The 23,114-nt window shown below is 45.2% G+C and overlaps 3 non-coding genes across 3 annotated transcripts; all 3 read right to left on the bottom strand.

The window, feature by feature from the left end:
- Positions 1-8,213: 8,213 nt before the first annotated feature.
- Positions 8,214-8,300, bottom strand: TRNASTOP-UCA (transfer RNA opal suppressor (anticodon UCA)). The gene has a single exon. It is a non-coding gene; the product is annotated as a tRNA-Sec (tRNA).
- A 2,106-nt stretch (positions 8,301-10,406) lies between these two features.
- Positions 10,407-10,493, bottom strand: TRNASTOP-UCA (transfer RNA opal suppressor (anticodon UCA)). The gene has a single exon. It is a non-coding gene; the product is annotated as a tRNA-Sec (tRNA).
- An 11,817-nt stretch (positions 10,494-22,310) lies between these two features.
- Positions 22,311-22,397, bottom strand: TRNASTOP-UCA (transfer RNA opal suppressor (anticodon UCA)). The gene has a single exon. It is a non-coding gene; the product is annotated as a tRNA-Sec (tRNA).
- Between the last annotated feature and the right edge of the window lie 717 nt (positions 22,398-23,114).

Below are 23,114 nucleotides of genomic sequence, written 5' to 3'. Positions count from 1 at the left end.
GTCCAAGACAACAAAACATGACTCGGGTAAAGGAAACACCATGACTTCCCTATCCTCGTGAGAAGAGGTCGCTCCCCCACGCTCCCTGACCACACTTCGCAGCGCTCGCTCTGGCTGCCTGGGTATCGTAGTGTGACTGCTTTGCATTTTGCTGATAATAGAACTATTCACTGCGGGCTCGCATTTTGCATTTTGATGATAATAGAACTAATCATTGTGCGCTTGCATTTTGCACTTTGCTGATAATAGAAGTGTTCATTGTGCGCTCGCATTTAGCATTTTGCTGATAATAGAAGTATTCATTGTGCGCTCGCATTTGCTGAAGTGATTTGCTGATTTAATAACTGCATCGTAGCTCGGACTGGCCGCCTGGTTAGCTGTTTGTTTATGTTGCACGGCCATTTTGTTTGTTGTGCCTCGTAGCGAGGCTCCCCAGCACGCACCCGCCTCCCAGCTGCTCCTCCCTCGGCCCTCCCCCTCCACTATCCGCATATGACAGATGCATTTCCGTGCAGCGTTCACGCGCAGCGATCGCGCCCCAGTTGCGCCGAAGGTGCGCCAAAGGTAAGCCCGTCTGCGCCCGTCTGCACCTGGACGGCGCCCAGCGCCTGTCCCCCTGGCCCCCGCCGCTCCCATCCCTCTATAATCACATACGATGCCGCCACCCCCCTCGCCCTCAACCCCGGACGCGCACCACAATGCTGCGAAGCCAGCCCAGGACTTACCCACGGTCCATTCGCCTGCCTCTCCTGCAAGTTCAACTGCTTCAGGACCCTCACCAAACCCACTCCCTCCACACACAGCTCCGACTCTAACCGCCTAAAGTGCATCCTGCTGAACACCCACTCGGTCCACAGACACGCAACTGAACTCTGGGACCTTCTCGGCACCGCATCACCGGACATCGCCTTCCTTACAGAAACATGGATGAACTCATCATCTGCACCCGATATCGCCATAGCCATACCAGATGCCTTCAAGATTATCCAAAAAGACCGCACCAATCAAACAGGAGGAGGCATAGCCATCATCCATAGGAACACCATCAAAATCACGACCAGCTTCGACGATAACTTTGCAACCGCCGAACATCTCCACTTTCAGATCCACACCGACCCTGGGACAACACTTAGAGGCACCCTCATCTACAGGCCTCCAGTTACCCGCACTCAATTCAGCGATGACATCACGGACTTCGTCAGCCCACATGCCCTCGCCTCCGAGAACTACATTCTTTTAGGAGACCTCAACTACCACCTTGAAAACAAACACGACAGCAACACCACCACCCTTCTGGACAACATGGCCAATCTCAGACTCAAACAACTTGTTGACACCCCCACCCATACAGCCGGACACACGCTCGACCCTATCTTCACCTCCAGCAAACACATCTCCTTCGATCGCACCACAGATCTCCATTGGACGGATCACAGCTGCGTTCACTTCAGCAGCAAAACCACCCTGAGCCACAACCGCCCACAACCTATTCCTAGGAGAAACTGGAACAAAATCACCTCCGACCAACTCCTCACATCACTCAACCTAAACCCTCCCACCCTCTCATTGGACCCAAACCAAGTGGCCACCAATCTCAAGCAATGGATTACCCACAGTGCTGACGAATTAGCACCCCTGAAAAAGCACCAGATCAAATCAACCAGCAAAAAGACTCCCTGGTTCAATGAAGACCTTAAAAAATCCAAGAAGCTATGCCGCACCCTGGAGAAAACATGGAGAAAAAACCCAACCACCGACAACAACATGGCCACCCTCAAGGCAGCCACCCGCAAACACCACTAACTGATTCGATCCGCCAAGAAATCAGCACTCAAGGATCGTCTCGACAACAACACTCACAACAGCAAGGAAATTTTTCAACATCGTCAAAGAATTCACCAACCCCACCGCAGCATCTAACGACATCATTCCCTCCAAAGACCTCTGCGATGCGCTATCCTCCTTCTTCTACAACAAAATTGCCGACATTCACAACAGCTTCGAGAATACTCCCAGCGATCAACCCTCCCCACCCCCCTCAGATCCCGCTCCGCCAACTAACAACCTTAGCGCCTGAAACCCAATCACCACTGAAGACACCATCCGCCTAATGAACTCAATCCACTCTGGCTCGCCAACCGACCCCTGACCCCACCACATCTTCAACAAAGCTGACTCCATCATCGCACCCCAACTCCGGGACGTCATCAACTGTTCGTTCAACTCGGCCACCTTCCCAGAAAGCTGGAAACACGCCGAACTCAGCGCCCTTCTGAAGAAACCCACAGCAGACCCCTCCGAACTTAAAAACTACCGACCCATATCCCTCCTCCAATTCCCGGCCAAATTCATTGAGAAAGCCGTCAACAGCCAGCTCGCCGCCTTCCTTGAATGCAACAACTCCCTCGATCCATCTCAATCCGGGTTTCGAGCCAAACACAGCACCGAAACCGCCCTCATTGCAGCGACCGACGACATCCGAACACTACTGGACAACGGAGAAACAGTGGCCCTCATTCTACTCGACCTCTCCGCCGCTTTCGACACAGTCTGCCACAGCACCCTTACACAACGCCTTAGCAACATCGGCATACAAGGAAAAGCCTTGGACTGGATCATCTCATTCCTCGCCGGGAGAACTCAAGGAGTCCGACTTCCCCCATTCAACTCAGAGGCCACTGAAGTCATCTGTGGTGTATCTCAAGGATCTTCACTCAGTCCCACCCTCTTCAACGTTTACATGAGTCCACTCGCTTCCATCGCACGTCAACACAACCTCAACATCATCTCTTACGCCGATGACACCCAGTTAATGCTCTCCCTCACCACAGACCCCAACACCGCCAAAACCAATCTCCACGAAGCCATGAAAGAAGTAGCCGAATGGATGAAACATAGCCGCCTCAAACTCAACTCAGACAAAACGGAGGTGCTCAACCTAGTATCTTCCCCCTCTGCCTGGGATGAATCTTGGTGGCCTTCCGCTCTGGGCACAGCACCCACACCCACAGACCATGCACGCAACCTTGGCTTCATCCTAGACTCCTCTCTCTCGATGTCCAGACAAGTCAACGCAGTCTCATCCTCCTGCTTCAACGTACTTCGCATTCTCAAAAAGATCTTCCGCTGGATCCCCCTCGAGACAAGAAAGACTGTCACCCACGCACTGGTGACGAGTCGACTGGATTATGGTAACACACTATACGCCGGAATCACAGCAAAATTACAGAAAAAACTCCAACGCATCCAAAACGCATCAGCGAGACTTATATTAGACATCCCTCGCCAAGATCACATCACCGGTCACCTAAAAGACCTCCACTGGCTTCCCGTCAACAAAAGAATTACTTTCCGCCTTCTCACCCACTCACACAAGGCCCTCTACAATCTTGGACCTGAATGCCTCAACACTCGACTGTCCTTCTACAAACCCACCCGCCAACTTAGATCATCCAATCTAGCCCTCGCCGCAGTCCTGCGCATCCGGAAATCCACCATGGGTGGCAGATTCTTCTCCTTCCTTGCTGCCAAGACCTGGAACTCACTCCCCACTCCCCTTCGCCTTACTCAGAACCACATCTCCTTCAGAAAAGAACTTAAAACCTGGCTATTCGACAAATAATGAACCCTCTCCCCAAGCGCCTTGAGACCCTCTGGGTGAGTAGTGCGCTATACAAATGCCCGAACTTGAACTTGAACTGACTTTGACACGGTGTCTCATAACATCCTAATCAGTCGTCTGGAGGGGGTAGGAGTGGACGGAACGGCCCTATCATGGTTAAAAAGCTTTATATCTGGCCGCTCACAAAGTGTTCGTCTGGGCTCCCATTCTTCCATCTATAGGGAGCTCACAAAGGGGGTTCCACAGGGCTCATGCCTAAGCCCCACATTGTTTAATGTGTATGTGGCCCCCCTGGCGAAAATTGTGAGAGAACATGGGTTCACACCAATATCCTATGCTGATGACACCCAGCTATTATTCCCTTTCCAAAATATGACTTCAACAGTAAAAAGCTCTTTTACTGCAGGAATGAGAGCGATAGCCGGATGGATGACCTCCAATTGCCTGCAGTGTAATGTAGGTAAAACGGAGGCCATGCTTTTTGGAGATGCCCCACTCCTTTGGTCACCTGAGTGGTGGCCCCCTGAATTAGGTATGGCTCCATGCCCAAAAGAAACTGTAAAAAATCTAGGTGTTAAGCTAGATCAACCCTTGGTACTTAAAGATCATGCCATACAGGTTACAGGAACCTGTATGAGGGTGATTGGCTTACTTAGGAGAGTCTTCCCCTATTTAGCAGATCATTATAGGCAAACATTGGTACAGACCCTAGTAATCAGCAGGCTGGATTACTGCAATGGGCTGCTCATATCTGCTAATAAGGAACAGCTGGGGAGGCTACAAGTAGCCCAGAAACACTGAGCTAAAAAGGACTTATACTAAGGCCAGGAAGGAATACATGACCGCCATTTCTGCTGCAAAGGCGGCTTATTTTTCATCCCGAATCTTGGAATCCTCAAATAAATCTAAGGACGTCTTCTCCATTCTCAATGAACTGACAAACTTAGACACTGTCCGCCCCAAGATAATTCCCACCCAGCCTCTTTGTGACTTACTCAATGTTTATTTTACTGACATAATATTGGATATCAAAGCCAGTATTCCCCAACCGGTGTCCCCTCTCACCTCCGGCATGACAATTAAGCCTAACCACAATACCCTCAGTAGCTTCTCACCTATAACCCAGGACCAACTTCGGGAACTACTGATAAGAGTAAAATCCGGTGCCCCCTCAGATAGCTGCCCCCCTCACATCTTGAAAGAGTTTTTTTCTACATACCCAGCCCCTGCCCTTACACTTCTGAACAATTCCTTGACCCTCGGCATAGTCCCCTCAGCGTTTAAAGAGGCCACAGTCATCCCGCTGTTAAAAAAAACCCGGGGCAGACCCAGCTTGTAAAGCCAACTTCTGGCCCATCTCCCTATTGCCCTATCTGGTAAAAGTTCTGGAGGCTCACGTGGCTAAATGCCTCTCTAACTTTCTCGAGGAGTCCTCCTGTTTTCACCCCCACCAGGCAGGCTTTCGGCCGGCACACTCCACAGAAGCAGTAGTCACCACAGTCCTGGATACGTTGCGAGACTGCGCTGACAGACGCTCTCTACAGGCCCTGGTGCTCCTGGATCTATCTGCCGCTTTTGACACGGTCGACCATAACATCTTGGTCGACCGTGTCGAACAGGCCGGCATCCGGGACCTAGCGGCTTGTTGGCTGAGGTCCTTTTTGACAAACCGCACTCAAACACTACGTCTTGGAGATCTAGTGGGTGCCAAACAATCCATCACTTGTGGAGTGCCACAGGGCTCTTCCCTGTCACCCCACTTATATAATCTATACATACTTCCCCTGATTCAGACTCTAAGAGACAAACAGGTGAGAGTCTTCAATTATGCCGATGATTTACAACTGCTTTTTACCATCGACAACACTGAAAACTCCATACTGCATTTCCAGCCTACCATGAGATTTATTCAAACATGGATGGACCAAAACCAGCTTAAACTGAACCCGGGAAAAATCGAGTTAGTCCTGACCGGCGACAGCGCCAAGTACTGGGGCCTACACTTCTGGCCTTCTGAACTAGGCCAACCTCCAACACCCTCCTCGTCGGCCAAAACACTTGGAGTCACCGTGGACTGTGATCTTTCACTGAAAGCACAGGTAGGTCAGGTGGTCTCCAAGTGTTTCTTCCAACTAAAAAAAATCCGGAAGGTCCGTCCTCTACTTACGCCCGAGGCAATCACCCAGGTTGTGATCTCCACTGTTCTGTCCCATCTGGACTATGCGAATGCCATCTATCTAGGTCTTCCCAACTATCTATCCAAACGCCTCCAGATGGTACAGAACCATGCTGCGAGGCTAATCCTGAACCAACCGAGGCGACAGGCAGCTACCCCCCTACTTAGGAAACTGCATTGGCTTCCAGTCACCCAGCGCTGTGCCTTTAAAGCTGGATGTATAATATTCAAATCCCTTTACTGCAAAAGCACCACATTTATTAATCAACTAATCTCCAGATACACTCCATCTCGAAACCTACGCTCACTCCATCTGAGCCTCCTGCAGACGCCCTCTTTCAAACTTAAGTGCTCCGGAGGCCGTAGGTTCGCTACACTCGCCCCCAGCTTGTGGAACTCCTTTCCTCTGGAGATCCGGAATTGTCAAGACCTTCTCTCTTTCTGGAAAGCCTTGAAGACCTGGCTCTTCAGACAAGCACTTCAATAACTCAATTGTCTTCATCCATGTTCATGTTACTGTTGATCACAGCGCCAAGAAACCAATCGGTGACAGTGCGCTTAATAAATATTTTAATAACATAACATAACATAACAGAATACGGCTGCTAGGTTGATCTTAAATGCTCCAGCCAGATACTCCTCCCGTCCTCTATTAAACAAGCTACACTGGCTCCCTATTCACCAGAGAGTGAAGTTTAAGATCTGTTGCACTATTCACAAATGTTTGTTCGGATCCGGCCCCAAGTACCTAGCGGAAATTTTTAATCTCTATCAACCAGGCAAAACCTTACGCTCAAAAAACCAAGCCTTGCTCCAGATCCCTAGGATCAAAAGAGAGAGACAAGGAGGCCGAGCCCTATCATACAAAGGCCCCACTCTCTGGAACTCTTTGCCTCCCACTCTTAGGCTAAACTCCAATATGCCTGCATTTAGGAAATGCCTGAAGACCTACCTCTTCTCCAACCAGTAGCCCCATCATTGTCACACAGATGTTACTGTCTGGCTCTGCTTTCAGAAAGAACAACAGCGCGGAGATATCTCTCCGGAGATCGAATTCCTGCGCTTTACAAGAACCTAAAAATAAATAAATAAAATAAATAAATGACTTGTGGTAAGGAAAGTCCAAGACAACACAAAATGAATGCTGTAAAGGAAAGACCAAGACACCATAACATGACTTGTGTAAAGGATAGTTCAAGAAAAAACAACTTGACTTGTGTAAAGGAAAGCCAAGACACCACAACATGACTTGTGTAAAGGAAAGTCAAGACACCACAACATGACTCGTGTAAAGGAAAGCCAAGACACCACAACGTGACTTATGAAAAGGCAAGCCAAGACACCACAACATGACTCGTGTAATGGAAAGCCGAAGACACCACAACATGACTTGTGTAAAGGAAAGCCAAGACACCACAACATGACTCATGGAAAGGAAAAACCAAGACACCACAACATGACTCATGAAAAGGAAATTCCAAGACACCTCAAAACGACTTTTGGAAAGAAAAGCCCATGACACTTTAACATAAATTGTGCGGCAGTTTTTTCCCCTTTGCCAGGAAATGGTTAGACATATACTGGGGGAGACTTAAAACACTCTTTTAATCAGGTTTATGCTGCAACATGTTTTTTGCTCTGCTGGATCATTTCAGATGAGAGGACGAGGTAAGGATGTTAAATTTTTGTTGTACAAAAGGTCTTTTTAATCCTAATTTCCAAATGTGATGGAATAGTATAATCCTGAGGATATTGTTTTATGTCGTTGTGCCTCAGGGTCCATTATCTGGCCCTAAAAATGGGATAGCCTAGAGGCAAATTCATTTTGCAGGCTTCATTAAACATATGTATTCATGTATTTATTTATTCATTTGTTTATATTGGGTGCACAGAAAGACTGTGAGACTCCAAGATCTGTGAGTAAAGTCTGCAACAAAGAAGTAAAGTGCCTACTTCGTGGACTGAGGATGGGGTTCAGTGGTCCTTCCCCAGTACCTGGGGCATCTATGGGAGCAGATAGATGACCATTTACTTTGATATTGTCAAAGGTGATACCCTCATTCCATTGATGAACATCACTGCCTTCATTTCATAAGTATCTGACACTATATTTTCCCAATCTCTCAGATTATTAATGTCAGATTCTCCAATCTACACTTTCATGACTTGCTGGGGTGCCCAGGTGAATTGCTCCTTCGAGCGCTGGCTACTATTTAACAAGTAATTCTCTCAGATAGTCTTTGATCTTAAATGGTGATGTGGCCTTGAAAACAGAGAAGAAAACATGTGTCGGCTGGGCTGCTGAAAATGTAGTTACCACATATTGTCTTCTACAAGTTGTGAACATAAACAGAATTGACAAAAAATAATGTATCAGTTACTCTGACAATGTGCAGCCCATCACAAAAGCTGCCCCGCCCAGAAGGTGGAATTGAACCACTCTGTCGCTAGACAGCTACAGGTTTGAAGCCTGCACCCCAGACTACTGAGGTTCATCCAGGCATAGAAACATTATAGCAAAACAGGTATATATATTACAAGAATACATACTCTTTTACAGGTAGGGTGCGGGCCAAAATGTGTAATCCGCCTAGCTATCAATGTCGACTATTTATTGATGTTCTGGTCTCAGCTCTATTTTTGATTTGTCTTTATTTTCATGCACTGATTTAGTCAAAAGTTCAGCATATGAACCTTTGATTGTATGCAAAACAGATACAGGATTTCTGGGTAAACGAGACTAGCTGCCAGCCTTTCTTATAATGTGGACAAAGTTCAGATAAATCATTGCTAATGTCAGCGTTAACAACAATAGAAGAGGAAAGGCCGTGCTGATTTGAGTTTACAGAACACAGAATAAACAGACATTCTTAAAGGCTTACTCTGTTCTCTCACTCTCTCTGACTCCTTGAACAGAAAGAGCAAGACACCACAACATGACTTATGTAAAGGAAAGAAAAAAACACCACAACATGACTTAGGTAAAGGAAAGCCATAACACCACAAAACGAAGTGTGTAAAAGAAAGCCAAGACACCACAACATGAATTGTGTAAAAGGAAGATCAAGACAACACAACATGACTCATGTCAAGGAAAGCCAAAATACCACAACATGAATTGTGTAAAGAAAAGCCAAGACACCACAAAATGAATTGTGTAAAAGAAAGCCACGACAACACAACATGAATTGTGTAAAAAGAAGATCAAGACAACACAACATGACTCATGTCAAGGAAAGCCAAAACACCACAACATGTATTGTGTTAAGGAAAGTCTAAGATACCACAACATAATTCATGGAAAGCTGAAGACACTACAACATGGCTCGTGTAAGGGAAAGTCCAAGACAACAAAATATGACTCGTGTAAAGGTAACACCATGACTTGTGGTAAGGAAAGTCCAAGACAACACAACATGTATGCTGTAAAGGAAAGACAAAGACACCATAACATGACTTGTGTAAAGGATAGTCCAAGAAAACACAACATGACTTGTGTAAAGGAAAGCCAAGACACCACAACATGACTTGTGCAAAGTAAAGTCAAGACACCACAACATGACTCTTGTAAAGGAAAGCCAAGACACCACAACGTGACTCATGAAAAGGCAAGCCAAGACACCACAACAAGACTTGTGTAAAGGAAAGCCATGGCACCACAACATGACTCGTGTAAAGGAAAGTCGAAGACACCACAACATGACTTGTGTGGCCGTTTTTTCCCCTGTGCCGGGGAATGGGTAGACATATACTGGGAGAGACTTAAAACACTCTATTAATCAGGTTATGCGGCAACATTTTTTTTGCTCTGCTGGATCACTCCAGATGAGAGGACGAGGTAAGGATGTTAGATTTTTTGTTGTACAAAAGGTCTTATTAATCATAGTTTCCAAAAGTGATGGAATGGTATAATCCTGAGGATATCGTTTTATGTCGTTGTGCCTCAGGGTCCATTATCTGGCCCCAAAAATGGGATAGCCTAGAGGCAAACTCATTTTGCAGGCTTCTTTATACATATGTATTCATGTATTTCTTTATTCCTTTTTTATATTGGGTGCACAGAAAGACTGTGAGACTCCAAGATCTGTGAGTAAAGTCTGCAACAAAGAAGTAAAGTGCCTACTCCGTGGACTGAGGATGGGGTTCAGTGGTCCTTCCCCAGTTCTTTTGGGCATCTATGGGAGCAGATAGATGACCATTTATATGATATTGTCAAAGGTGATACCCTCATTCCATTGATGAACCTCACTGCCTTCATTTCATTAGTATCGGACACTATCTCTTCCCAATCTCTCAGATTATTAATGTCAGATTCTCCAATCTACACTGTGTTTAATGCATACCCTTCCATTCATGACTTGCTGAGGCGCCCAGGTGAATCGCCCCTCAGAGCGCTGGCTACTATTTAACAAGTAATTCTCTCGGATACTCTTTGATCTTAAATGGTGACGTGGCCTTGAAAACAGAGAAGAAAACACGTGTCGGCTGGGCTGCTGAAAATGTAGTTACCAAATATTGTCTTCTACAAGTTGTGAACATAAACAGAATTGACAAAAAAAACATGTATCAGTTACCCTGACAATGGGCAGCCCATCACAAAAGTTGCCTAGCCCAGAAGGTAGAATTGATCCACTCTGTTGCTAGACAGCTACAGGTTTGAAGCCTGCATCCCAGACTCCTGAGGTTCATATGGGCAAAGAAACATTATAGCAAAACAGGTATATATATCACAAGAATACATACTCTTTTACAGCTAGGGTGCGGGCCAAAATGTGTAATCCGCCTAGCTATCAATGTCCACTATTTATTGAAGTTCTGGGCTCAGCTCTATTTTTATTTGTCTTTATTTTCATGGGTAGACATATACTGGGAGAGACTTAAAACACTCTATTAATCAGGGTATGCTGCAACATTTTTTTTGCTCTGCTGGATCACTCCAGATGAGAGGACAAGGTAAGGATGTTAGATTTTTTGTTGTTCAAAAGGTCTTTTTAATCCTAGTTTCCAAATGTGATGGAATGGTATAATCCTGAGGATATCGTTTTATGTCGTTGTGCCTTAGGGTCCATTATCTGGCCCCAAAAATGGGATAGCCTAGAGGCAAACTCATTTTGCAGGCTTCTTTATACATATGCATTCATGTATTTATTTATTCCTTTGTTTGTATTGGGTGCACAGAAAGGCTGTGAGACTCCAAGATCTGTGAGTAAAGTCTGCAACAAAGAAGTAAAGTGCCTACTCCGTGGACTGAGGATGGGGTTCAGTGGTCCTTCCCCAGTACTGGGGGCATCTATGGGAGCAGATAGATGACCATTTACTTTGATATTGTCAAAGGTGATACCCTCATTCCATTGATGAACATCACTGCCTTCATTTCATTAGTATCGGACACTATCTCTTCCCAATCTCTAAGATTATTAATGTCAGATTCTCCAATCTACACTTTGTTTAATGCATACCCATCCTTTCATGACTTGCTGGGGTGCCCAGGTGAATCGCTCCTCAGAGCGCTGGCTACTATTTAACAAGCAATTCTCTCGGATACTCTTTGATCCTAAAGGGTGACCTGGCCTTGAAAACAGAGAAGAAAACACGTGTCGGCTGGGCTGCTGAAAATGTAGTTACCAAATATTGTCTTCTACAAGTTGAAAAGATAAACAGAATTGACAATAAAATATGTATCAGTTACCCTGACAATGTGCACTATTTATTGAAGTTCTGGGCTCAGCTCTATTTTTGATTTGTCTTTATTTTCATGCACTGATTTAGTCAAAAGTTCAGAATATGAACCTTTGATTGTATGCAAAGCAGAGACAGAATTTCTGGGTAAACGAGACTTGCTGCCAGCATTTCTTATAATGTGGACAAAGTTCAGATAAATCATTGCTAATGTCAGCGTTAACAACAATAGAAGAGGAAAGGCCGTGCTGATTTGAGTTTACAGAACACAGAATAAACAGACATTATTAAAGCCTTACTCTGTTCTCTCACTCTCTCTGACTCCTTGAACGGAAAGAGCAAGACACCAAAACATGACTTGTGTAAAGGAAAGCCAAAACACTACAACATGAATTGTGTAAAAGAAAGCCAAGACACCACAACATGAATTGTGTAAAAGGAAGATCAAGACAACACAACACGACTCATGTCAAGGAAAGCAAAGACACCACAACATGAATTGTGTAAAGGAAAGTCCAAGTACCCACAACATAACTCATGGAAAGCTGAAGACACCACAGCATGGCTCGTGTAAAGGAAAGTCCAAGACAACAAAACATGACTCGGGTAAAAGAAACACCATGACTTGTGGTAAGGAAAGTCCAAGACAACACAACATGAATTCTGTAAAGGAAAGACCAAGACACCATAACATGACTTGTGTAATGGATAGTTCAAGAAAACACAACATGACTTGTGTAAAGGAAAGCCAAGACACCACAACATGAGTCGTGTAAAGGAAAGCCAAGACACCACAACGTGACTCATGAAAAGGCAAGCCGAGACACCACAACATGACTTGTGTAAAGGAAAGCCATGGCACCACAACATGACTCGTGTAAAGGAAAGCCAAGACACCACAACATGACTCATTGAAAGGAAAGTCCAAGACACCTCAAAACGACTTGTGGAAAGAAAAGCCCATGACAATTTAACATAAATTGTGTGGCAGTTTTTCCCCCTTTGCCGGGAAATGGGTAGACATATACTGGGGAGACTTCAAACACTCTATTAATCAGGTTATGCTGCAACATGTTTTTTGCTCTGCTGGATCACTCCAGATGAGAGGACGAGGTAAGGATCTTAGATTTTTGTTGTGCAAAAGATATTTTTTTTTTTGAAAAACCTTTATTGCAGTATTCATAAAATACAAGCATGGGCCTACAACCGCAGGGGCCGGCGGCTAAACAGTAGCAAACCTTAACGTATCATAACACAACACAGCTCTTCAGCCGACAACCCTGAGGTCCGGCAGCGATTCAGGATTGATGTTGTATCAGAACGCATTAATAGATCACAGGATATAATAAAGGTCTTCTTTTTATAAAATTTAAATGATCGGATCAGGTACCATACAATCTAACAACAGGATACTGGGGACAGGCCAAGGAAACAGGATATGCGTGTGGAAACAGCCATTTGTGGATCTCTGGCGTTGATACCTATATATCAGTATAAACAGTAGGACAGTATACATTTTCGTGACCGCCAGTTCTTAGGGCCCGCCCACCCAGTAATTCGAGTAACGTGAGAAGCATAGACACTAATTTCAGAGCACAATGAAATCAAAATAAAACACAGACCATACCGATCCTAAAGGAAATATGGGAAGGGAGAAAAAGGCCATAGAAAACAAAAAAAGAAAAATAAACCCCCCCCTCCAACCCCCCACCCTGCACCCCTGCCGATGGCTATAGCCTAACCCCACTAGTAGCGTACCTGTCACCCTATTAACCTAAACCCTAAAAGAAGGAAAAAGAAGAAGAATGGAGGAGGGCCTAATCATACGGTGTTCCCGGCCCCTTGGCTCCCCCGCCAAAACACAGACACCCCCTACAGCCAAAGACGGACGTAAAGCAACTCTTACAAAAATCAAGAAGGGGCACCGTGATACACCTCCCAGCCTCTATTATAAACAGTTACAATTCGAACTTCCATAACCAGTGTTCCAAACCAACCCAGTTCTATTGACTCAACCTTGACCCTTTCGAATCATCACACGAACCCTCCCCAGCGAAACCCCGGAGGACACAAACAAGTCATAGACGAGAGGGAAAGCATCGAAAGTCAATCCATTACCCCATGTGGCTAGTGACTCCAAGAGGTCTTCACACGCGGAAAATTCCCCTCTCCAAGCTGGACTGTCCCAATAGTTCTTGCCCCGGAATCGTAGAACGTCCAGAAAAGGGGGATAAAACCACAAGATGGGGGAAGAGTTTACAACACAGTTTTCCAGGGGGGAACGCCTTTCGAGACCTCCAAAGTTGATGATGATGAAAGGCACTGTGATACACTCTTGGTCTCGGGGACAACGTCTTCCAGGGCGCCATCCGTTGGGTCTGACATTAACATCCACACTCGTTCCCATACGGGGTCCTCGCACGAAGTCAAAATGGCCGTGGCTTGTGGGGCTGTTGTTTGCTGGTTCAACCGTGGGGCAGGGTCCGGTACTTCGAACAGGATCCCAGTCAGACTTACATCCATTTTAGCCATTAGCACAGCCACTTGCGAGTGAAACGCCCAAAGTTCTGCCAATATTGTTTCCAGCGTTGGCCCAGACGCCGTTCGATCCACTAAACCACGTTTGGTGGCAGTCACAATCGACTCCCCGGGTAAATCAGGCATTTCGGGGGGGGACGAACAGGATACTGAGAGGGCAAGTGTGGACAGCGACCCGTAGTTATCCACAGCCGGGAGAACCCGGCGCAGCACCGCAGTGTCCCGACCCGCCAAACCCCGGCAGGAATCTATACCCGGTCCGCGGTACAGGGATCCCCACACACAATCAGCAGCAGCAGGTCACCTCTCTCACAACGCTGGGCACGGAAAACAATCACCACCAAATTCGGGCGTAGACAAAGTCTCCACTTCGGTAGACCGGACCCTGCCAGGGTCTCTCAGCCGATGTTGTTGAACTGCAACCTGGCCTTGCAGTTAATCGAGGCCCCGGCTTCACTGCTGGAACAGGCCACGATCTTTAACTCGGTGTAAGTTCGCGAAATCAAATGATAAAAGCTTGGGGATTTCACCACCGGAGTGAGGAACACTTCATCCAGGTAGAGGCTGGGTGTAAGATCAGAATATCGTACAGGATCACGTGGCGGAATACTGAGGTCGGCGGAGCCGGGAACCTAAGCAGCCATCTTGTTTGCCATCGTAGCTCCTCTTTGCAAAAGGTCTTTTTAATCTAGTTTCCAAATGTGATGGAATGGTATAATCTTGAGGATATCGTTTTATGTTGTTGTGCCTCAGGGTCCATTATCTGGCCCCAAAAATGGGATAGCCTAGAGGCAAACTCATTTTGCAGGCTTCTTTATACATATGCATTCATGTATTTATTTGTTCATTTGTTTATATTGGGTGCACAGAAAGACTGTGAGACTACAAGATCTGTGAGTAAAGTCAGCAACAAAGAAGTAAAGTGCCTACTCCGTGGACTGAGGATGGGGTTCAGTGGTCCTTCCTCACTACCGGGGGCATCTATGGGAGCAGATAGATGACCATTTACTTTGATATTGTCAAAGGTGATACCCTCATTCCATTGCTGAACGTCACTGCCTTCATTTCCTTAGTATCGGACACTATCTCTTCCCATTCTCTCAGATTATTAATGTCAGATTCTCCAATCTACACTGTGTTTAATGCATACCCTTTCTTTCATGACTTGCTGGGGTGCCCAGTTGAATCGCCCCTCAGAGCGCTGACTACTATTTAACAAGTAATTCTCTCGGATACTCTTTGGGGGACTCACTTGCCACAGTTCGTTGTTCGAGCGGATTGTTTGCAGCGTTTTGGATTTGGACCTCTGAACCCACGTTGTTCGAGCAGATTGTTTGCAGCGCTTTGGATTTGGACCTCTGAACCCACACCTCGCGGAACCCGCTTCGTGGGTCCCGCATCGCCTGCATTGCTCCTTGCCACCTTGAAGCTGCTGTGGGCGTGGTCAGAAGCACAGGGCTGCGAGCAACGGGTCCGGGACTCTGTTTCCCAGGAACCCCGGTAAACCCGCGCCCGATCCACCTGGGCTGCTCTCCCTGACCGCCCGCCCACTGATCAGAACTGCAATAAAGCACCTGGGCTTTAGTAACTGTGTGGGACTTACTTGCCACAGTTCGTTGTTCGAGCGGATTGTTTGCAGCATTTTGGATTTGGACCTCTGAACCCACGTTGTTCGAGTGGATTGTTTGCAGCGCTTTGGATTTGGACCTCTGAACCCACACCTCGCGGAACCCGCTTCGCGGGTCCCGCATCGCCTGCATTGCTCCTTGCCACCTTGAAGCTGCTGTGGGCGTGGTCAGAAGCACAGGGCTGCGAGAAACGGGTCCGGGACTCTGTTTCCCAGGAGCCCCGGTAAACCTGCGCCCGATCCACCTGGGCTGCTCTCCCTGACCGCCCCGCCCTTTTCTCCCACTAGAACCAGCCCTATATAATTAAGTTGTACTCACCGCTGCGCGGTAGCGCGCGGGAGCGCCCGGGGCTAAGCCCGGGCAAATGGCGGGCCCCCTGAGGCCCTCAGAGGCATGAGAAGGCTAGGCTAGGCCAGTACCCTAACATCCCAACACAACATAATCATTTACCCCAGCGGGATATACGGTATTTACAGATTATTTGTTCATAGCCCCCTTGCCCCTCCCCATTCCCGGTATCCAGACGGGGGTCAGCTGGTGGTGGTGCACAAGCCGCCGCTGAATCGCCCAGGTCCTTGGGAAGGGGGCAGCGGCTCTGAGGAGGTTTTAATTTTGTTATGTCCCCCAACGAAGCTTCTGGAGGGGAATTAGGGTCGTTCCTGACTCTGGACTCTATGGGCGTTGGGAAGGGGCCCTCTTCTACGTTTCCTATGCCCTCTATGAGCAAAGAATAAGGGGGATTGCGATCCCTAAATGTGTTGTGTTGATATAGTTTGATTGTTTTCTCCTTCCCCCCGTTCTTATTTTAACCGTATGATCAAAGGGGCAGTATTGTCTTCTTGTATGTTGAAAAGTAGATATCCTTAATTATCTCCTATTACCTTTATCGAGTGAGATGATGGCCAAAAAATTAAGATCTGGGAGAATATTAGTAGGAAGGTCATGCTCAAAAACCAAATCTAACCCCCTTCGAAATAAGACTAGCCATGTAGCCCATTTGAAAGGCACTTGTCAGCGTTTTAACCTTTGGGAAAGGGGTAAGAATAAAGCCATAATGGCGGATACTATATCTGAGGATATTAAGGCTCCTGAGGCAAATCAGTCAGATATGCTATCTAATACAAAGGGAACGGTGTCTATAAACAGAAAGGAAAAAGTGGATAATTGTTTAGTCGCAGCAAGAGTAGAACTTGCACCCTTTGAGAATAGTTTTTCGCCTCCTCTGTTCTCCACAAAGGAAAAAAATATTGATCTAGTTCCAGAAGTTATTATAAAAACAAGGAAAGAGATAGAACATGACTTTTTGCACAACGCGAAAATTCCCCAAGACAACCACCCCTCACTGAATGCCTCACCATTGAGAGGCTCACTCAATAATGGCCTGTCTCCCATGGTCTCAGATAAGGAACTCTGTCGAAGATACATAGATACCGATCTAGATAAGGTTCAGACTGACTGACCTAAAAACACCGGAAACATCAATCCATGCAGGCCTCCATCTTTATAGTAGTACCCCCTCTAAGACCTCACACTCAAACTTCTCAATGAGTCCCAACTTAAATGTAACTGGGATAAACACATTTCTACCTCATGGGATGGACAAACCTATTTCTGACTCTCTTTCTTCATTAGAATACCTATTGTCGTCTATTTTGCAATTACTAGAAACATTTGTGGGGGGCTCCAACTGTGTACTAGAAACAGTGACCCAAATCTTGAAAGTCTTGTTGGGCAATACGATTGAGAAGGATATTTACCAGGACGTAGTCCCAAAGGATCAGACTCCTATAGCACAAGATGACGTAGTCCCAAAGGATCTGATTCCTATAGCTCAAGATGAGTCAAAAATAGTAAAGGAGGAAGCCAACTCAAGCTCTATTCATCCAACTCCTATCTCGAGAGCTCCTTCATTAAACTGCTCAATAGATATTGATTCTGAAATAAAGATCCTAGGGGAGTCCCCCTCCAAAAACTGGAAACGATCTCTTTCCGATTTTTAAAAGGCAACAAGGAGAGGGAGATAGGGAGGCAGTCGTCTTAGAGGAGAATAGTAACAAAGGGAATCCGGAGAAACCTAAAAAGAATGGGAGGAATAAGAGGAAATTAATAAGACGGATAGAAAAAAATAGGCGGAGGAAAATCCTTTTTGGAAAACACCCAAACTCCTCCACGAATAAAGAGGTACGTCAAACACCTCAGGTGGCAGCTGAAAATGAAAACAAATCTGAAAATAAGAAGGTAATGGAAAACATCATTCCCCCGCCCCCGGCTGTACCTCCAGCAGTTACTCCCTTCCCTTTCCCTCCTATAACAACTGTTACTAATCACTTTTGTCAATCAGTTGATTTTAACAGGGATGTAATTGGAGCTATTAGCTCGATACCTTTGGGACAGGAGCACAACCCTTCTGTACATGCAAATCCAACTCTCAATCCCTTAGCAACATCCTTTGCGGGAGCAGTCACACGAGGCATATCGCTAAAAGAAACTAAGGAGAAAAGTATTGACACCCTGTGGTTAGAATCTTCCCCCCTTTTTGATGCTGAATGCACCCTGAATAGATCTCTTTTACTCAAATACTTCCAAGAATCGGCTAATTTGACACTAATACAATCAGCTGATTTAGACAAGGTATTAATATTAAAGACCGAGATAGGGATGATAACTAGGGTGAAGTTCCAGTCTAAACTAGTAGCAAATTTAATCTTGCAACGATCTGAAGATCTCCAGAGCAGAGGGATAGACGTAATCCCCTTGCTAGGGAACACTGGACAAGATAGAGTCTCTAAACCTTTAATCCCTTCAAGGCCCCCTTTTTCAATGTTGCTAGCAGCAACTGGTAGCACAAAACAGGCCGGCGATCTTGCGGATTTAAAAATATGCAAGTCTAAGGACCTCCGTTTTAGTGTCCTACGTTAATCCGCCTTTACTATCTCTGCAACTTGATTCCGGAGATGAAAGCCATCGATGGAACTGGCTACCTGGAGTTCTTGCAAGAAAACCCCCAAACAACCAAACGTCTAATCCGCATTTTTAGCGACAAGATGTCTATAATATCTTGGAATGCAGCTGGCTTAAAAAATAGTCCGGAAAAATTCCAATTTCTCCTGTCTCTGGAGGCAAATATAATATGCCTCCAGGAGACATGGTGCCCGGATAAAATTCAGGTGGGGAAAGATTATTTTGTATTGGAAGGCAGCGCTACCATTAATAAGAGAGGACATGCCAGTGGGGGGATAGCTTGTTTTTTATCTAACCAACTAAATTGGAATTATGCCCACTATATGGACCCCTGCAATCTTTTCCAAGCAGTAACACTATTCAGTCGTGGCAATACTGAAGTTCTTAAACCCTTAGTTTTGATCAATGCCTATGTTCCACCGGAAGCTGGCTTTAATGTAACTTTGAAAAAGGTTTTTTTATACCTTCAGAGTATCAGGGAGAAAGATCCCACGATTGCTATAATTCTAGTAGGGGATTTAAATTGTAACATCTCCTACTTAAGTATGAATTTATTTCGTGATAAATTCAAAGAAGAAACTCTCCATATCCCTCCGGCATCATTCCCCGAAAATATTAAAACAAATAAACGAGGGAAGTTACTTTTAAATGAGCTGGTAGATATGGATGGAATTATTGCGAATGGGAGACTCCCCTCGGATTCCCCTGCAAATTTTACGCATAAATCCTATCAGGGCGAATCTATTTTGGACTATGTAATAGTGGGGACTCACTCTTTTGAGCTACTGAAGGATCTCAGCATTATTGAAACGCCTCTCAGCGACCACAAAATATTTTTTATCTCTGTGAATGTAAAGCCCCCTAAATGTGACCAGTGGTCTTTAAATAGTGAGTGGGTAAACTTTGGCGTTAAATCAGGAAGGTGTCATTGGAACGCAAGAGCACAACGTAATTTGGAGGGAATGCTCGATGTAGCAATAAACGATCTTCCTTCCTGGTATGGTTTGGAAATTGAAAACTTCTCTTTGTTTATGAAGGCAGCAATAGCGGTGGCTAAAAACTCTAATAAGAAAAAGTCTGTTAGAATACCTCCAAGTCCCCTGAGATCGCTCAATATAGAAATCAACAAACTAGTAGGGGCTCAATATTTAGTTAAGTCTGTTGATGTAGCACAAACAATATCATTGTTAAAAAGGAAAAGGAGAAGGTTATTGACCACAATTCGTAAAGAAAAAGAGGATGCCATTTGGATAAAAATAAGAGAAGCCTCTTTTAACGGTGAAATGAGGCAGTTTTGGTCCCTTATAGGTGAGGGGTGTGGATTGAGAACAAGACCACTCCCCATCCCAATTGAGGAACAAATATGGGTAGACTTTGTTTCTACCCTCTATGCCAGTAACAGTTCTGTGGCCCCACAAGCATGCCCAAAGGAGGTTAGTCTGCCCTTGGTACTATTTTCAGAAAAAGACATAGACCTAGCCATTAGAGAAATGCGGCGCTCTGGGGCAATGGGTCCCGATGAATTGCCTATTTCCATATTAAAGCAAAGTGGGGCCAAACGGAGTAAATTACTCTGTCCCGTGTTCAATATTTGTCTATTGAAAGGTAAGGTTCTACCATCCTGGAAGGGAAGTATCCTGGTTCCACTATTTAAGAAGGGTGATCGCTTGTCCCCCCCAAAACTATCGCCAGATTGCATTGTTGGATGCAATCGGCAAGGTTTTTACAAGATGTTTGTTGAAGCGAATAAATGACTGAGTGGATCTTTCAAATATACTCCCACTCGAACAGACTGGTTTTAGGAAGAACCACGGTACTATGGATAATTTAACAGCCCTCCAGGTAATAACCGATAAACATATTAGAGCCAGAAAAGGGAGAGTCTACGTGGCTTTTATAGATTTTTCCACAGCCTTCGATAAGGTCGATCGACTACTGCTGTGGAAGAAACTATCAGCTCTTGGTATGCCACCCGGGCTTCTAGACTTGGTACAGGACTTACATGACAATACTTGGTGTAGAGTACTGCTGGGGGGAGAAATAGGTCTATCCCAGCCCATCCCCTCTGCCAATGGTCTCAAACAGGGCTGTCTATTAGCTCCCCTCTTGTTTTCTCTTTATGCTAGTGACCTTCCCCGCACTATATCCCTCTGTGAAGGAATTGCTCCGCGCCTGGGAGACACATACATTTCCTGTTTGATGTATGCAGATGACATACTAGTCCTAGACCTTACCCCGAAAGGCCTCAATAACCGTCTGCATGCCCTACACGTATTCTCCGAAGCACACTATCTGAAAATAAATATTTCTAAGAGCAAGGTAATGTGTATGGAGGGGAGGAAAAAACAGAAATTGGGTCACATTAGCTGGGAGGTGGGAGGTCAAAAACTTGGAAAGTGTACAATCATATGTATTTTTAGGTAAAATAGTTAGTAGCAATCTAAGTAACAAACCCCATATAGATAACAATTCCTGCAAAGCAAAGTCGCAGGGAAATGGTCTAAGAGCCTTATATAAATCAACCGGTAAGAGACATTTCGTGCACCTTTTAGAGGCATTCCGGGCAAAAATCCCTGCAACCTTGCTTTACGGTATAGAACTCATTGATTTAGGTGAATGGGTTTTTTTTTACATCATTGAGGGTTCCCTTTTGAGAAATCTAACATCAGTCAATAACAGTTGCACTGTAGCATCCCTTCGACTAGAATTTGGCTTAAGAAGTAGTTGGGTACAGGGTTTGTCAGGAGTGATTCGCTGGGTCGCCTGTTTGATTAAGGGAAATCCGGCCACACTAAGATCTCTCATCAAAAAAGAGCTAATGGGTCCTCTAAAAGAGTATTCGTTACTCATAAAGAACTTCAGGAAGGCTATTACATTCTTGGATTTGGAGGAATCAACCCTTTTTGACCTTTCTGCGCAACAGCTAAAAACTACATTAAAACAGGCAACATGGAAGTTAAGCTTCGATAGGGATCGTAACTCTATCATTTTAAAGAAGGGGGTCACTCAAGTTGTTAACTCGTATCTATTTAGACAATTACAACCTTATGCCTCTTGGAACATGCCCCATGGTCTGCGCCGTTTTTGGCTACTTTTAAGACAGGACCTCCTTCCTTTGAATAAGTTATTGGCCAAATGGTACGGTATTTCCAACATATGCCGTTTTTGTAATAATTCAGTCTAAGATACTGTACATGTTTTGTTTGTTTGCCCTGCCCTAATGGTTTATCGTCGTACGTGGGTGAGACCAGTATGCATACAATTGGGCATTTTATCGGCAAGGTCTCTCATTGATGCTATTTTTTGTCCACCCAATGAAATCTTTTGTAATAGAATTTTTAAATTTTTTTAATGCTTTTTAGAATTGTATTAAATGATTTACATGAAAATTTGTCACACTAGGTCTATAGTAAGCTGGTTTAATATGTTGTTTTATTCTTCATACTGCTTTTTTGTCATTTTGTTTTATGTGGATCTCTATGGAGTTCCAAATCATATATTCAATAAAATTGAATTGTAACTGGATACTCTTTGATCTTAAATGGTGGCGTGGCCTTGATAACAGAGAAGAAAACACGTGTTGGCTGGGCTGCAGAAAATGTAGTTACCAAATATTGTCTTCTACAAGTTGTGAACATAAACAGAATTGACAAAAAAACATGTATCAGTTACCCTGACAATGGACAGCCCATCACAAATGCTGCCTTGCCCAGAAGGTGGAATTGAACCACTCTGTCGCTAGACAGCTACAGGTTTGAAGCCTGCACCCCAGACCACTGAGGTTTATCCGGGCAAAGAAACATTATAGCAAAACAGGTATATATATCACAAGAATACATACTCTTTTGCAGGTAGGGTGCAGGGCAAAATGTGTAATCCGCTTTGCTATCAATGTCCACTATTTATTGAAGTTCTGGGCTCTAGGTCTCAGAGGACCCGATGGCGGTTATGCTGTTAGACACCAAGAAAGCTTTTGATCGGGTCTCCTGGGATTATCTGTGGCATGTTTTAATGAGGGTAGGGTTTAAAGAAGGATACGTCAAAGCAATACAGACATTATATACTGCTCCAGTGGCCTCCATACGAGTTAATGCAGGCTCTACTCTGCCATTTCAGATAAAACGAGGCACGAGGCAGGGGTGCCCGTGCTCCCCGCTTCTGTTCGCAATGTACATGGACCCACTAATCCGTAGACTAGAGATGTGCGAAAGAATTACCCCATTGACCACACATATGGGCCAATGCAAGATCCTTGCATATGCCGATGATGTGGCAGTGATTATACCGAACCCCACGGATGCTATAGGTCAGATAGAGATTGAGGCACGGAGGTTTGGACACAGACGCAGATAATTAAAAACTCCCAGGCTGACTGTAATGATAATCGAGTGGTCCAAACAGGGATATATCTTGGAGTAACTATCACTGCCAACCTTGATACTCTAGTGGAAAAGAGCATCACTCCCATAATGTCTAAAGTAAGGAAAGATCTAGACAGACTTGACAATTT

Source organism: Lissotriton vulgaris, chromosome 5 (assembly GCF_964263255.1).
Source record: "Lissotriton vulgaris chromosome 5, aLisVul1.2, whole genome shotgun sequence".
NCBI lineage: Eukaryota > Metazoa > Chordata > Amphibia > Caudata > Salamandridae > Lissotriton > Lissotriton vulgaris.
The sequence above is the reverse complement of the archived record's forward strand: the minus strand, read 5'-3'. Positions and strand labels throughout refer to the sequence as shown.